The sequence below is a fragment of the Coturnix japonica genome, chromosome 27, assembly GCF_054131305.1.
Source record: "Coturnix japonica strain WE chromosome 27, WE-NBRP24, whole genome shotgun sequence".
NCBI lineage: Eukaryota > Metazoa > Chordata > Aves > Galliformes > Phasianidae > Coturnix > Coturnix japonica.
In genome coordinates, this window is record NC_140689.1 from 5,432,000 (window position 1) to 5,446,604 (window position 14,605).

Consider the following 14,605-nt stretch of genomic DNA (forward strand, 5'->3'; position numbering starts at 1 on the left):
CCTGAAGCCTCTCTCCATGTCCTCCCCACTCCTGGATCTGACATTGGCACTTCTGTACGCAGTGGCTCCTCCAACACTGAACCCTGTTATCTACAGCATGCGGAACAGGGAGATCAAGCACGCTCTCAGGAAGGTTTTGCAATTTGTAGTATTCCAGTTTCAATAAAGCACGTCTTCCTCACATGATTTCCAGTGATGGCTCTTTATATTTTATGCATCTGTGATTGATTGATTGTGTGTGATATAGTAACCCACAAAAAATATTACTGAACTGATAAATAAAAATTTATTTCACTTCTTTCCTACCTACTTTCCATTTTCTCCCTCCAAGAGCTCATGTAAACATGGAACCAGATTCACTGAATAGATTAATAGGTACCTAAAAATCTTTCTAAGTAGACTTTTCTTTAGGTCTTCTCTACCTTGTCTGGGTCTGGGGTGGTACAGCCACAGATAGCAGTACAACATTCTCTTTTCTTTCCTTCTCTCTTTACAATGCCTCTCTTTACAAGTCCTCTCATTTGTGCTGGCCTGAAAGTCTTGTGTGTCTCATAACAGTCCTTATTTCTCTACAGCAGCACTCTGGGGATGCAGTCAGTAGTCAGCAATACGAACGGCTGTTTCAGAGCTGGTCTCCTTGCTGGCACTGCCATAACAAGAGAGCCCCTTTAGAGCAGGACCAGAGAACTGGAGTCCTCTTCCAAAGCTGATGTAAGGAATATACCTCAGGAGCTGCTCCCTGAGAAGACCCTGAGATCTTTTTGTGCTCTTCACTGAGTGACTGGGACAGACTCAAGACAGGACTCAAGATGGGGACAGACTCAGTGTTGTGGTTTAAATTATACGCATTGTGGTAAAAAGAGAAAGTATAACAATTATGAGAAATATATTTATACATATAAAATATATATTACTACATATATACAACATATTCATTTGCAAACACATATGCATAGATAATAATTTGTATGCATATCTTTTTGCAAGTCCAAGACCTTTTGCAGGGGTTTTAACAGCCACGGGGTTCACTGTAGGATCTGAAGTGACTGTTGGGCTGTTGCTGGAGTTGGAGCAACTGCAGAGCTCATTGCCAGAGCTGGAATCACCACAGGACCTGGGACTGAAGTTGGAGCAGCCACTGGGCTCATTGGAGGGGTTGGAGAGACCACAGGGCTGTATCTCCTGGCACAGTGCACCACACCTGAGAGGCATTTGTTTCATTTTCTTATAGCAATACTTGGAACAGCTACTGGACCTGTAGCAGGAGTGACTGCAGAGCTCATTATGAGGGATGGAGTGACAGCAGGATCTTTCCCAGAGCTTGGAGCAACCGCAGGATGTGTAGCAAAACCTTGGAGCTGCTGCAGTGTCTGTGTCAGGAGTTGCAGAGGCTGCAGCACTGTCAGCAGATCCAGCTCTCTGGATCTGGTACACTGCAGTCATGTGTGTCTCTTTAGGATTACCAGGGCCACAGCAGAACTGCCCCCAATATTTTGCCAGTTTCTCAGGATCCTGCAGTTGCTTGGAGATGAAGTTCCAAAGCCCTGGGGGTTCCCACCGCTCCAGGCAGCTGCCCAGACCGTCCCACACCCCCTGCCATGCAGAGCCTTCTCACCTTGGGGCAGATCTCTCAATGATATTCCTGAATGATATTTTAACCTCAGACATAACCTGAAACACATTAATCACACGTAGCAATGGGAGCGTGCTGGTTTGGGCATCCCACAGATAGTCAAAATCCTCAGGAGCTATTGGAACAAGCTCCGCCAATAGGGAAACAATCATCATTATGGCCTGCAATTCTCCAGCTCCCACAAATCCTTGTGTTATCTTGCTCTGGACAGATGTGCTGTTAACTCAACCCTTGGAGCCCCACATCGGGCACCAAAATGATGGTGGCTGTTGAACCCAACAGGTGTCTCAGCAGCACACAGTGCTTTGTGCACTGCCCCATTCCCAGTGGGATGGGGATGAGAACTGGAGAACTAGGGGGGTGGGGGGCAAAAGTAAAACTAGTGAGTTGAAATGAAGGTATTTACTAAGAGAGATGAAAGGAGAGGCGTAATCATTACGACTATATATTCAGATATATTGGATAGTACATTACAACTGATGCACAAGCACATGCTCAGCACCACCAGACTGATGCCCAGCTCGCCCCGAGCATCAGAGGAGAGTGAAATGATCTCCCACCTCTTTCACTACTCCTTCTGCTTGCTGTCAGATGGTATGGAACGTCCCTTTGGCCACTTTAAGGCATCTATCCTCACTCTGTTCCCTCTCAGTTCCTTGAGCTCTCCACTGACTATGGCACTGGCTCTGTACAACACTGCTTAACAGCAGCGATAAACATCAGAGTGTTTTTTTCTTGTAGAACCAAAACACTGCACCACAGCAGACAATCTGAAGAAAACAATTCCATACTAGCTATAACTGTCCCCCCTTCTCTTGTTCTTCTGGATCAGGAAGGAAGGAACAGAATATGCCACTCTCCTCTTTGAGATCTTTCCATCAGTTCTCAGCTGGCTCCTCTGCCATTCCTAGGCAGAGCTCAGTGCACTCTCATGAATGGCAGCAGCCTTTCCTCATCTTCCTTGGCTATCTGTCATAAGGAGTCTCTAATTCATTTGCTACAGTTAAGAGTTGGGAACCATCCCACCATGTCTCTGTGAGACAAACAAGACCGTAGGCCTGCAAATGTACAGTGATTTCAAGCTCACTGAGTGAATGTTTGTGGTCTTCTCATTAGTGTAAAGACTCTTCAGAAAGCATCCCTTTCAAGAAGCATGATTAGATTTTGCTTGGCTTGGCCTCTCACCTACCACATGGTACTGGTGTTCAGAAGTTGCCACACAGGAACGAGACCCATTGTGGGGCTCACAGTTGTCCAGCAAGCACTGACACTACCAGGGCATGGCTTTCCTGAAGGTCCTCAGCTGCATTTGCCAGCTGGCTTAGGGTGTGCTGGAGACCCCACAGAAATGCCATTTAAATGAGAGCCCAAAACAAAGAAAGGTGCCATCAGTGACAGAATGTGTGTTTGTCACAGCTTTGGAATGGCATAAGCTCTGGAATTTTCACTAGATGTATAGAGAAAGATCTGTCTCTTCTTTTGGTGTATTCATCCATTTGGTCAGCTGAATAACTCTGCACTCTCAGGTGCCTATTACTCACAGAATCACAGACTCACACAATCGTAGGGGTTGGAAGGGACCTCTAGAGATCATCAAGTCCAACCCCCCTGCCAAAGCAGGCTCCCTACACCATGTCACGCAGGTAGGCATCCAAGTGGGTCTTGAATATCTCCAGAGAAGGAGACTCCACCACCTCCCTGGGCAGCCTGTTCCAGTGCTCCGTCACCCTCACTGTAAAGAAGTTCTTGTACACATTTGTGTGGAACTTTCTATGCTGTACTTTCATCCCATTACCCCTAGTCCTATCCCCACGCACTACTGAAAAGAGACCAGCCTTGCCACTATGGCTCCCACACCTCAGGTATTTATAAACCTGGATCAGGTCCCCTCTCAGCCTTCTTTTCTCAAGGCTAAACAGACCCAGTTCACTTAGTCTCTCCTCATAGGGGAGATGCTCCAGGACCTTCACCATCTTTGTGGCCCTCTGCTGGACTCTTTCCAAGAGGTCCCTGTCTTTTTTGTACTGGGGAGCCCAGAATTGGACACAGTATTCCAGATGAGGCCTCACCAGGGCAGAGTAGAGGGGGAGGATCACCTCCCTCGACCTGCTGGACATGCTGTTTTTAATACACCCCAGGATGCCATTGGCCTTTTTGGCTACAAGGGCACACTGCTGGCTCATGGTCAATCTGTCATCCACCAGGACGCCCAGGTCCCTCTCAGCAGAGCTCCTCTCCAGCAGCTCTTCTCCCAGCCTGTACCGGTGTATGCAATTATTTCTCCCTAGGTGCAAGACTCAACACTTGCTTTTGTTAAACCTCATTCAGTTTCTTACTGCCCAGCTCTCCAGCCTGTCCAGGTCCCGCTGAATGGCAGCACAGCCTTCAGGAGTGTCAGCCAATCCTCCCAACTTCGTGTCATCAGCAAACTTGCTGAGGGTGGTCACTATCCCCCATCAAGGTCGTTGATGAAGCCGTTGAATAAGACTGGACCCAGTACAGACCCCTGGGGGACGCCGCTAGTTACAGGCCTCCAGCCAGACACCGCACCGCCAACGACAACCCTCTGCACTCTGCCAGTCAGCCCATTCTCGACCCACTTCACTGTACGCTCATCTATCCCATACTTCCTCAGCTTTGTTATAAGGATGTCATGGGGGACAGTATCCAAAGCCTTACTGAAATCAAGGTAGACTACATCTACCGCCCTCCCCCTGTCCACCCAGCTAGTGACATCTTCATAAAAGGCCACCAGGTTGGTCGAGCATGACCTCCCCTTGGTGAACCCAGGCTGGGTACTCCTGATAATCTCCTTATCACCCAGTATTAAACCCAATACTACCCAATAGTAAAGTCTTACAGGAAAGCGAGACCTGCATCATCAAGAGAACACAAACTACTCACAGCCTAATCATAAAGAACGTCACAAAGAACGATGATGGAGCAGAAGTGAAATTTGCAGCCATCCCCTGCCATCATGGCATTGAATCTCAGTTTGGCCCCAGTGCACACCTGTCACTCACAACAACCAAAAATGGCCTTACTGAGAATGGCAGCCACTGTCACCAAACCAGACAGATGCATTTGTTTCAGAAATACAAGGTCTGGTATCCTAACAGTTTTATGATCTTGTATCTTTCCCAGTTTTTATTTAAAAAAACAACTAAATAAATTGTATTACTCATATAAACCATATATAATGTTGTATATGATGATTTGTTCCCCCTCTGCCGCCTCAAAATAATCTATCTGTAAGTACCCTTTGCTTTGGTTTCTATGAGGCCCCCTTTCCCTTTCAGTAGCAAAGTGCTCCCTTTTCATTTATTATGGGGTCCTTTCGGCTCTTCATTTTGGCCCATGACAATTCATCTTCACACAGTGCAGGCCAGATATGCCATAAGGTTGAACAGCTCTGTTGCACTAGAAAGCAAAGCACTGGCTTGCAACCACCCTATTCACCCATCTGCAGGGCTCACACCAAGACACCCATCATCTCTCCTCCCTACTTTGACGACTTGCCACTGCTGTGAGGTACAACGATATTTAATTGCAAATGATAAACGAACATATTGAACAGGTCTCTAATGCTGCTTACACTGACCCCTGCTTTGTGATGCAACACCATCCAGTCAGATCCACCACCATGATTTTGCCAGTTGGGAACAGAACAGCCTAAGACTGTCAAAAAGAAAATGATTCAGACACCCAGGTGCCACAGCTTTTCAGCACTTTACTCCCAGAACACTGAGACTCCAAACCCTCAGACAGAAAACACCAAACTGCGTGCCAGCACTCTATGTAAAATGGCCTGTGTGGAGTTAGTTATTCTCAACACCATCAGACCATCAGACTCAACTCCTCCAGTAGGAACCCTTCCCTGGTGCCCATCTCTCCCCTATGCCCAGAGCCCCCATGTTGGGTGCCAGCTCTCCGCCTGCTGTTGCCCTGTCGGGGCTGCTGCTGCAAGCAGGGCAGTGTGGGGCTGCCAGGGAGGTGGACTTGGTACGGCCAGAGCAGAGGCTGCCACAGGAGCCTGATAAGACTGAACGTGCACGAGTCTACGGGGCACCACAGACAACAGGCATCCCAGGGTCCCTTCCAACCCAAGTCAGTCGGCGGCTCCCAGCAATTCCAGTGTTTTGTTCAGTGCCACATCTCATAAGCCAAAGCATCAGCGAGGATGGAAGCAGCACGTTTGGTAACAGATATTAAGCTGGATGACAACATGTGACCCCCAACTACAACACAAATGATCAGATTCAACTTCAAGCACACTTTTTGGTTTCTACAACACTTCCCCTGTGCAAACAAACGAGGCCGGGTGGCCAGAGCTCCCACCAGAGGCAGGCTGCAGTGTGATTGGTTTGCCAGGCCTCAACTTTTCTAATCTGCTGCAGACAGGAAGTAAATACAGCTGCTCTTGAATTAAATACACACACTGAAATGGCACAGTGGAGCACCATGCTGAAGACAGAGCAGGTTTGGTGTGCCCATGGCTTTGTGCAGCAGCACACAGACAATTCAGTGACAGTAATTCCCACCATCGCTGTAAACAGCTTCCCTTTTGCATTGCAACCCACAGCCACACAGCCCAGCCCATCCTGCAGCCATCCCCTACCATCATGGCAGTGACTCTGCCCCACCAAGCGGCTCATTACTGCCTGTAAGGCTCACCTGCCCATATGCTTACAAGCAAATCTCACACCTCTTGGTTCTGGATTCTAAATCAACCAGCACTTAAAAGGAGCCTAACAGGAGGGAGAGCAACATTTACCTCTGTCAGGACAAGTGGAAAGAGTTTTAAGCAAAACAAGGGACGTTCAGGTTCCACACAAAGGGAAATTTCTTTACTCAGAGGGCGGTGAGGCCCTGGCACTGCTGCCCAGAGAAGTGTGGGTGCCCCAACCCCAAAGGCTTCCAAGGCCAAGTTGGATGGAGCTCGTGATGCCTGAGCAGCTGCACGGAAACCCTGGCCATGGCAAAGGGCTGGAAGTGAGTGGGCTTTAAGGTCCTTTCCAACCTAAGCCATGACATGAGCCCAAGAATACAGAGAGAAGCAGTTCTGCTTAGAATTGTTACCAGGAAAGTCTGTTGGGATTGGAAATATTAAAGCCTCAAGCTGTTAATACGTAGCAATTCACAAGATCAGGCCATGGGAGTGAAACACGAGTTTGTGACATGAGGCCGGATCCTGACCAAGGGAAACGAAGCTCAGAGACAGGGTTGCAAGCTGAGCGACCACACTCAGATGGTGGCATGAGATGTTTACACACTAGCAGGGCCATCAGCAAGTGCAGGCATTAGGGTGACAATTGTAACTGTGCCACGAAACAACTTCACCTGCACCTGGAAAATGACTCAGGGCAACATGCAGACAATGAAAAGCAGAGGCACCTGTTTCTCCTCATAACTCTACACCTCTGCTGCTCTGCCTGAATGTGGGAGAATTGCAGCCACCCTGCAGGATCATTGCAGGGGACAAAAGTGGGTCCAGACCCATAGAAGAGCCCCAAGGATGCTCTGGGTGATGGAACACAGCGTACCCTCACAGGGCAACGCAGGATCCCAAACTGGGAGCAGCGGCTGATGCAGCAGAAGGCCGTGCAGCCAGAAACAGCTTGAGGGAAATCTCAAGATTGCACCAAGGGAAAGGGCAAAGTTCCTCCCTTGGAGAGGACCTAAATGAGGCACCAAGGAATGTGGGGAGTGACCAGCTGGAAAGCAACCCTGCAGAAAAGCCCTGGGGAAGCAACGTTGGCAAGGGACACTAAGACAAACAGAGGCTACCAAAGTACATTGGCCAGAAAAGGGAGAGGACAGAAAATATTCAACCCACATCCCACCAACAAACAAGACAGGGGGACTGATGGCTAACAAATGACATGCAGGAGGCAGAAGTGTAATATTAAAGAGCAAAGCCCTGAGTAGGATCACACAATCCATAAGAACATGCTATAAACATGAGGCTGATGTTCACAACTCTCCATCCAAGTCATGTTAAACATCACCCAAAAAGGGAAGAGAGAAGGCTGGGATGTGAGGGATAGTACTGGAGGGTGCAGAGGAGGGGCGGGATGAGAGATTAAGGAGACGAGAGAAACCAAGAAGCTGGGCTGCGCTTTCCTAACCAAGACAGGGATCCCTTCTTGGTAAGCACTGCCCCTTCACTTCCTGGTGAAAAACACCCAGGACAGCATTCGCTTTGCTAGCACTGCTACCAAATACCAGCACGATCACAGCTACAGCACTGAGCAACAACATCCACAAATTTATTACAGTGGTAGATTCAATAGATCATTTATTCTCACTGTTAGTGAAAATGTCCCAGTGAAAGCCCTTGGGTGGACTCTGGCAAGAAAATGCCACAAATATCAACACCACAACCACCGGACAGCAAACCTCCACCTATCTGTGCAGTCTGTGATGGCAGCGCAGGGTCACAGTGGCCCCGTGACCTCACAGTGGGCCGGGTGCCTACCCATAGCCAGCGGGCCCAGCCCGCATTGAGTCTTGCTGGCGACTCTCGAGGTGTGAACATCTCCTGTGGGAGCACGAGACACTGAGACCTTGCCAGTGTGAGAGACATCAGAGTCCTGCGAGAGGACTGTGAGTCACTGAGGATCCCATTGGAGGATCCCCAGAGCTCAGAGCTCCTGCCGGTGGCACACGAGCTGTCTGCCACAGGTAGGACGCCTGACAGGCGCTGAGGCCCGGAGGCTGCCGACTGCTCTGCAAGAGGCAGCTTCACCCAAATCCATCCTTGGAGCCACACAGCGCCAGGGCAGCTGCAGCCATGAGCCGGGAGGCGGCTTCCAACCGGAGGAGGAGGGAGACGTGGACGTGGCCGGCGGAGGCCCACGAGGAGCCGTGCCCCATCTGCCTGGGCCCCATGGAGGACGCCGTCCGCGCTCTGCCCTGCAGGCACATCTTCTGCAGGGAGTGCATCCAGCACTGGACGGCCAACACGCCCAACTGCCCCCTGTGCCGGGGGTTAATCACCGGCATGCTGCGCCTCAGCTGGCGCCCCTCGGGTCACCCCCCGACCCGCCGGCCCCGGGGAAGGCTGCAGCGCACCAGGGAGCGGCGGCAGATGAGATCAAGATCTGCCCATCGCTCCCGCAGCGTCCCAGCACGGCGCACGCAGCACAGCCCCTCCAGGCCCCCCCGCCCGCTGGTGCGCAGCAACTCCTGGCACGGGGACCCCAACCAGCGCAGCCACTTCGAGGAGCCACCCCGCGAAGAAGAGGACAGGGAATGGCTGAGGCGGGTGGCCCAGGAGCGGCGGATGGCCGCCGGAGACCACGCGCGGCGCCACGACGGGCCCCAGGTGTGAGCGGGCGGCCCAACCTCAGCCGGGAACAGCAACACCCAGAGCTCAGAGCTGCAGCTGAGAGCTGGAAGAACAGAACATCATCACCACGACCATAGGGCTGGGATGGCCCTCCTGCAACACACAGGGTGCACGGGGAGCGGGACACTGTCAAGAAATTAGAGTGCACCTGAAATGGGACATAAAGCTCCCCTCGATTTTTGCCACCAGAATCTAAAAAGAAAAATCGCCATCTCTTGCATTAATCCCATCCCTGCTGTTGATGCAACACCTGGAAGATGTATATAGCAACTGCCACCCTACACATGCTATGGACTGAGCAAATCTTCCTGGATTTTATTGGCAACAAGAAATCCTACAGCTCTACCAACTTCTCATGCTGCATTCAGTGACAGTCATTCCCACCGTCACTGTAAGCAGCTTCCCTTTCCTATCCCAACCCGCAAACAAACAACCCACCCCATCCTGCAGCCATCCCCTGCCATCATGGCAGTGAATCTCAGTTTGGCCCCAGTGCACACCCATCACACACAACAACCAAAAATGGCCTTACTGAGAATGGCAGCCACTGTCACCAAACCAGACAGATGCATTTGTTTCAGAAATACAAGGTCTGGTATCCCAACAGTTTTATGATCTTATATCTTTCCCAGTTTTTATTTAAAAAATACACTAAATAAATTGTATTACTCATATAAACCATATATAATGTTGTATATGATGATTTGTTCCCCCTCTGCCGCCTCAAAATAATCTATCTGTAAGTACCCTTTGCTTTGGTTTCTATGAGGCCCCCTTTCCCTTTCAGTAGCAAAGTGCTCCCTTTTCATTTATTATGGGGTCCTTTCTGCTCTTCAATGTGGCCCAAGACAATTCATCTTCACCCAGTGCAGACCAGATAAGCCACAAGGTTGAACAGCTTGGTTGCATTAGAAAGCAAAGCACTGGCTTGCAACCACCCTGTTCATCCATCTGCAGGGCTCACACCAAGACACCCATCATCTCTCCTTCCTACTTTGTTCCACTGGGCACAGACTGTTGGCTGCCCATCCTTCTGCTTTTCGCTCCAAGTCCTTACAGTGTCAGCTTCAACTTTAATTGCAACCAGTCAAAAGTAGCCACGAGTGGTACAAGAAGGAACCACAGGAAGTCCTACGGCTGGGACGAGCACATCTGCAGCTCGGGGCCTGTGTGAGCCCTGAATGCAGAGCCCTACATCTTTGCAAAGCCTCTGCCAGGAGCTGAGGGCAACAGCAGTGACTTGCAGATACAGGTGTGAGGGTGATCTTACCCGTCAGTAACAGCTTAGGTTAAGACTCTCTCATGCTGATTTACGTTTGACAGAGTAGTGATAAATAAGACGCATGTAAATTTATCTGTTTGCTGCAAGTAGAAGGCATTTACACTTTTACTGATTATTAGAAATAGATAAGATGTGCTGAGGAGGGCATTGCTCCCTACCCTGTGAACGTACCGCCTTGCCTCCAAATACCTGTGCTGACAGCATGTATAGCTTATCCTGCAGTCCATGGAGATAAAGGTAGCATCTGCTGTAACACAACACCTGACCCTTTTAGGGGGCAGGTTTGCTTTCTAACACGCTGCAAGGAGTTCCACCAGGAATTGTGCTACACAACTCCTTACATTATGGAGCCACTGATGTTTATAAAGAAGTCAGGTTGCAGTTTCACAGCTCCTCTTGCAGACCTTTCCATGGCACCATCGCAGCCACACACAGACCATTTTCCACCGCCCGGCTGACGCGGTGTTGGATTCCCTTCTGCCTACAGCCTCATAACAGAGAGGGCAAGTAGGGAAGATGACTTCAAGGAGAAGAAACTGCTGAAACTGTCACTGAGGTCCCCATAAATATTCCCCATGGACCTCATTACACATTTGAGCAAACATTACCTTCACTCACACAGCTAAATTTCCTGTTTGCTTGGCTGATCAATTCCTCATCAAATTTTAATGCGGGGTTCAGGCCGTCTGCGGCGTTTTAATTAGGCCTAAGATTGCACAGCGTTAGAGGCAAGCTCAGAGCCACCCAAACCCCCTCTGCCTGTGTATTCAGGGGGAGGGGAAAGGGGACAGGAGGAAATGAAGAGGCCAAGAACTAATTAACTCCTGTTACAAGGCTAAGTCTGCTCTCTAGTGGTCACATCGCTCAAAACACAGTGCATGAAAAGGTTATGCAAAAGAAAACGTATCCAAAAGTAATCGAACTCCTCTCCATCGAATAGAGGGAAAAGGAAAAAAGCAAAATCTATCGTGCTTATTGCAAATGGGAACATTTACTTCCCCTGCAAAGTCTTATCTTTCCCCCCACTCCAGAATTCATACTCCTATAGGCACAAGAGCAACATGAGATTGTGACCATGTTCAAGGAAACTCTTCTTTCTACATGGTTCGAAACTGTTCCTGATGCTCAGAGCACTCTATACGTCCAGCTATCCATAACCATGAGCAGCTGCCTTCTGTCCCTTCGATCCAGAACACACGGACTGTGGCACCTCCAGCCTCAGGGATCCCTTCTGGAGTTTGCTTACTGGAGTTTGCCAGTAGCATCCAGCCAAATTCCTTCCAAGTCCACCAGAATGATTAAGTTGTTAAAATCTCTATCTATTCATTGAAAGAAAATGGGCTGGAAAGAAGTGAAAACAAATCAAACACCTTATTTTCCTTTGCAGTTTGGGAGTGGTTGTTTAAAGCATTACTCCGCAGGGTGCAAAAGCATCATATGTATTTAAAACAGCTGTTTATTTCACAGAGACTCTACTCAACTTGGATTTTCTTAAAATCACAGTTTCTTTGAGAAGACATTAATAATATCAGCATCTGCAAGAGCACCAATTCACTGCTGAGTGGCATTGCAGCACGTATAGCAGTTGGTGCCTTAAGGAATGCAGTACTGTGTGCAGAACAGATCCCAAAAGTCACCAGGCAAGCATATTTTAAGGCACAAAATCTGATTCTTAACTGTATCTCTCTCTTAATAGATGTCAAGATGGCTGTCTTAAATCTGACAGACACGAGATCAAAATTTCTTCACAGCAAAGACCAAAATCAATAGTTAACCTGAGTGTAACCTCTCTGCTTGAAACCCATGTGCACTTAATTTAGGAATTACAAATTAATTAGTATGAATTATTATAATACAAATGATCAAAACACCATTTAGCATGAAGAACAAGCATAGCACAGGGCTTAAAAAAACAGCACAGCTTGTCAGTGAAGTATCACAAGGCTTGAACCATCAAATGCTTTTTTCCTGCACCAGGAGCTACGTCATACTGTAGGTCTGCAAAAACCAACAGTGCAGGATCTTACTCCAGAATGCTGAGGGGTCTGAGCAAGGACAGACTTGCATCCTACATTTAGCATGAAATCACATCAGTTTAGAAGAATACTAACCGTGATCCGAAATTGTAGTAATTAAAGGAATAATGTCCAAATTTAATTATTGGGCCCCTCACACAAGTAAATGGAATTATCTTCAATGGTGTTCCAGTTACACTGCATAGCTGCAGCATTCATTCACTGGCACTGAGAGCAAATATCTGTGTACTTGTAAACGTGGCAGCATCTACTGCAGCTTTTTGGGGAATAAATTAGTGGGAGGAAGAAGTAACTTCCTTGGCTGTGCAGAATAGTATTGCCTTGGTGCAGAGCTTGTACCCCTTGAGCATCTTGGACAGGATCCCTGTGCTGCAGAAGGGCAATATTAGCTGCCCAAAGAGTCAGAATGATAGAGAAATCAGCAGCTCTTCTCAGCTCATAGGCTGGGCAATGGGGAAGAGGTTTGGTCTCACACACAAGGTCTTCAGGAGGGCTGTGGCAAAGCTGGGAGTGGGCTTCCTGTTGGCAAATCACAGTGCAAGCGTTAATTGCAAAACTGTCTATTTTAGGATTGTACACAGATTTTATTTGACAAGCCAAATTCTGACAGTTCACTCTTCATCAGCAGAGTTCCTGCTCTAAATTACCAAGTGCCAATGGCACTCAAGGTAAAGCAGTGCGATAGTAACCACGGATTGTTTGAAGGTCCTGCCTCACAACGTCTATTGAAAATTGAGCATATAGGGCAAGGAGAAAAGAAAAAGCTGCATCCGTAGGAATCATTTTGAGCTGACACAATGCACTGTTGTGGCTTTTTCCCTTCACAGCTTGCGTGCAGCAGTTCAGCTCGTTCTGTTTTCCCTACCAGCTGCTGTATGAACAGTGCCCCTGTCAGCAGGAAGTTACAAAGAAATGAATGAAGACTGATGATTAACGAAGAAAGAGGGTGAATATTGATCATGGAGTCAACATTTGATGGGAGCACTGATGGAATAGTGGTCCCACTGGAAGTTGTTAGGAGTTGATTTTTATGCCCCTGGGCAGTAGCTTTAAACCACGACTCATGATGGAAGAGAGGTAGCTCATAATGTTTTAAACAGGCCATGGTGGAAAACATACCTTCTCCCTCCCCTCCCCAGCTCCTCTCTTTTGTTGTGCTACAATGAGAACAGAGTTCCACCATGCATCCTACATTTGCCCAGAGCACCGAAACTGTACAGATCAAACCCTTAAACAGGCTCAAACAGGGACAGGACATTTCCATTTTTCCTTGCTGTTCTACCAGAAGTCTACAAAGTCGTCTGTGACAACACACTTCTATAGCGAAATAACTGAAGTATGAATTTTGGTTGTTTGCAACCTGATTCAAATCTCTTTGAAGGCAATAGGAGTCACAGCTCCACTACAGAGCAAAGCTCTCCTAACCTTGGCTGGAATTTCCTGTACCACACAAATTAATGAGCGTACTTGCAATCAATACTGCATATGATGTGCACAGCTGATACTCTCTTTCTTTGATATTATACAAAATCATTCATTATACCAGACCATTCATTTTTCTGATGAAAAAAACCAACTTGCAGATGCTGCCTTCAGGCAAGCTTCATCCACTTCCCAGACCCAACCACTGATCCAAAATGGAGAGATCAAATACTGTTTGGATACTGCAGATTTACTGCACACATCAACTTTAATTGGACAGTCAGAAAAGACTTGCAAAGTCACTCGAGTATGGCTGTAGCCCAAAACTGAAGTTAATGTGAGTTGGACGCACACCAACATGCAGCTCTTCTAACAGTCCCATCTTACAAAATAAGAAATTTACAATTTCTCCTGCAAGTGTTTCAGGGGGTGTTTTGGAGGGGTGGAGAAACAGCAAGGAAGGAAGAGCTGATATCAAATGCTGTAATTCTGTTGAAGCTAACAGGATACTGATGTGTCACTACGACAGTTTTCCAATGTTTCTGTGGTCCTCATTAATCTGATCAGCACTCAGAAGGATGCAGAAATCACTGCACATGGGCTCTTCCATGAACCCTGCTCTACAACTTAATCTGTGCCATAGGATGTTGTGTCCTCATTTGGCCATGCAACAGCAAGTGTGTTATTTGTCCAGAGAAAGCTCTGGATTTCAAAACACAGGCAGCTTTCCTATTGCCTTTCCTATTTCCTACTTGGAGCACAATGTCAGGCAGATGACAATAGAAACCTGATAGGGTTTGCATGCATTTTTCTGGAGATTTAGGCTGCGATCTCTTGCCATTCAGCAACTATTCATCTCCCAGAATGAAGTGACTGTTCAC

General features: G+C 48.0%; 1 pseudogene; it reads left to right on the forward strand.

Annotated features, from left to right (window-relative positions):
• Positions 1-7,992: 7,992 nt before the first annotated feature.
• On the forward strand, positions 7,993-9,168 carry LOC146756393 (uncharacterized; annotated as a pseudogene).
• Positions 9,169-14,605: the final 5,437 nt, after the last annotated feature.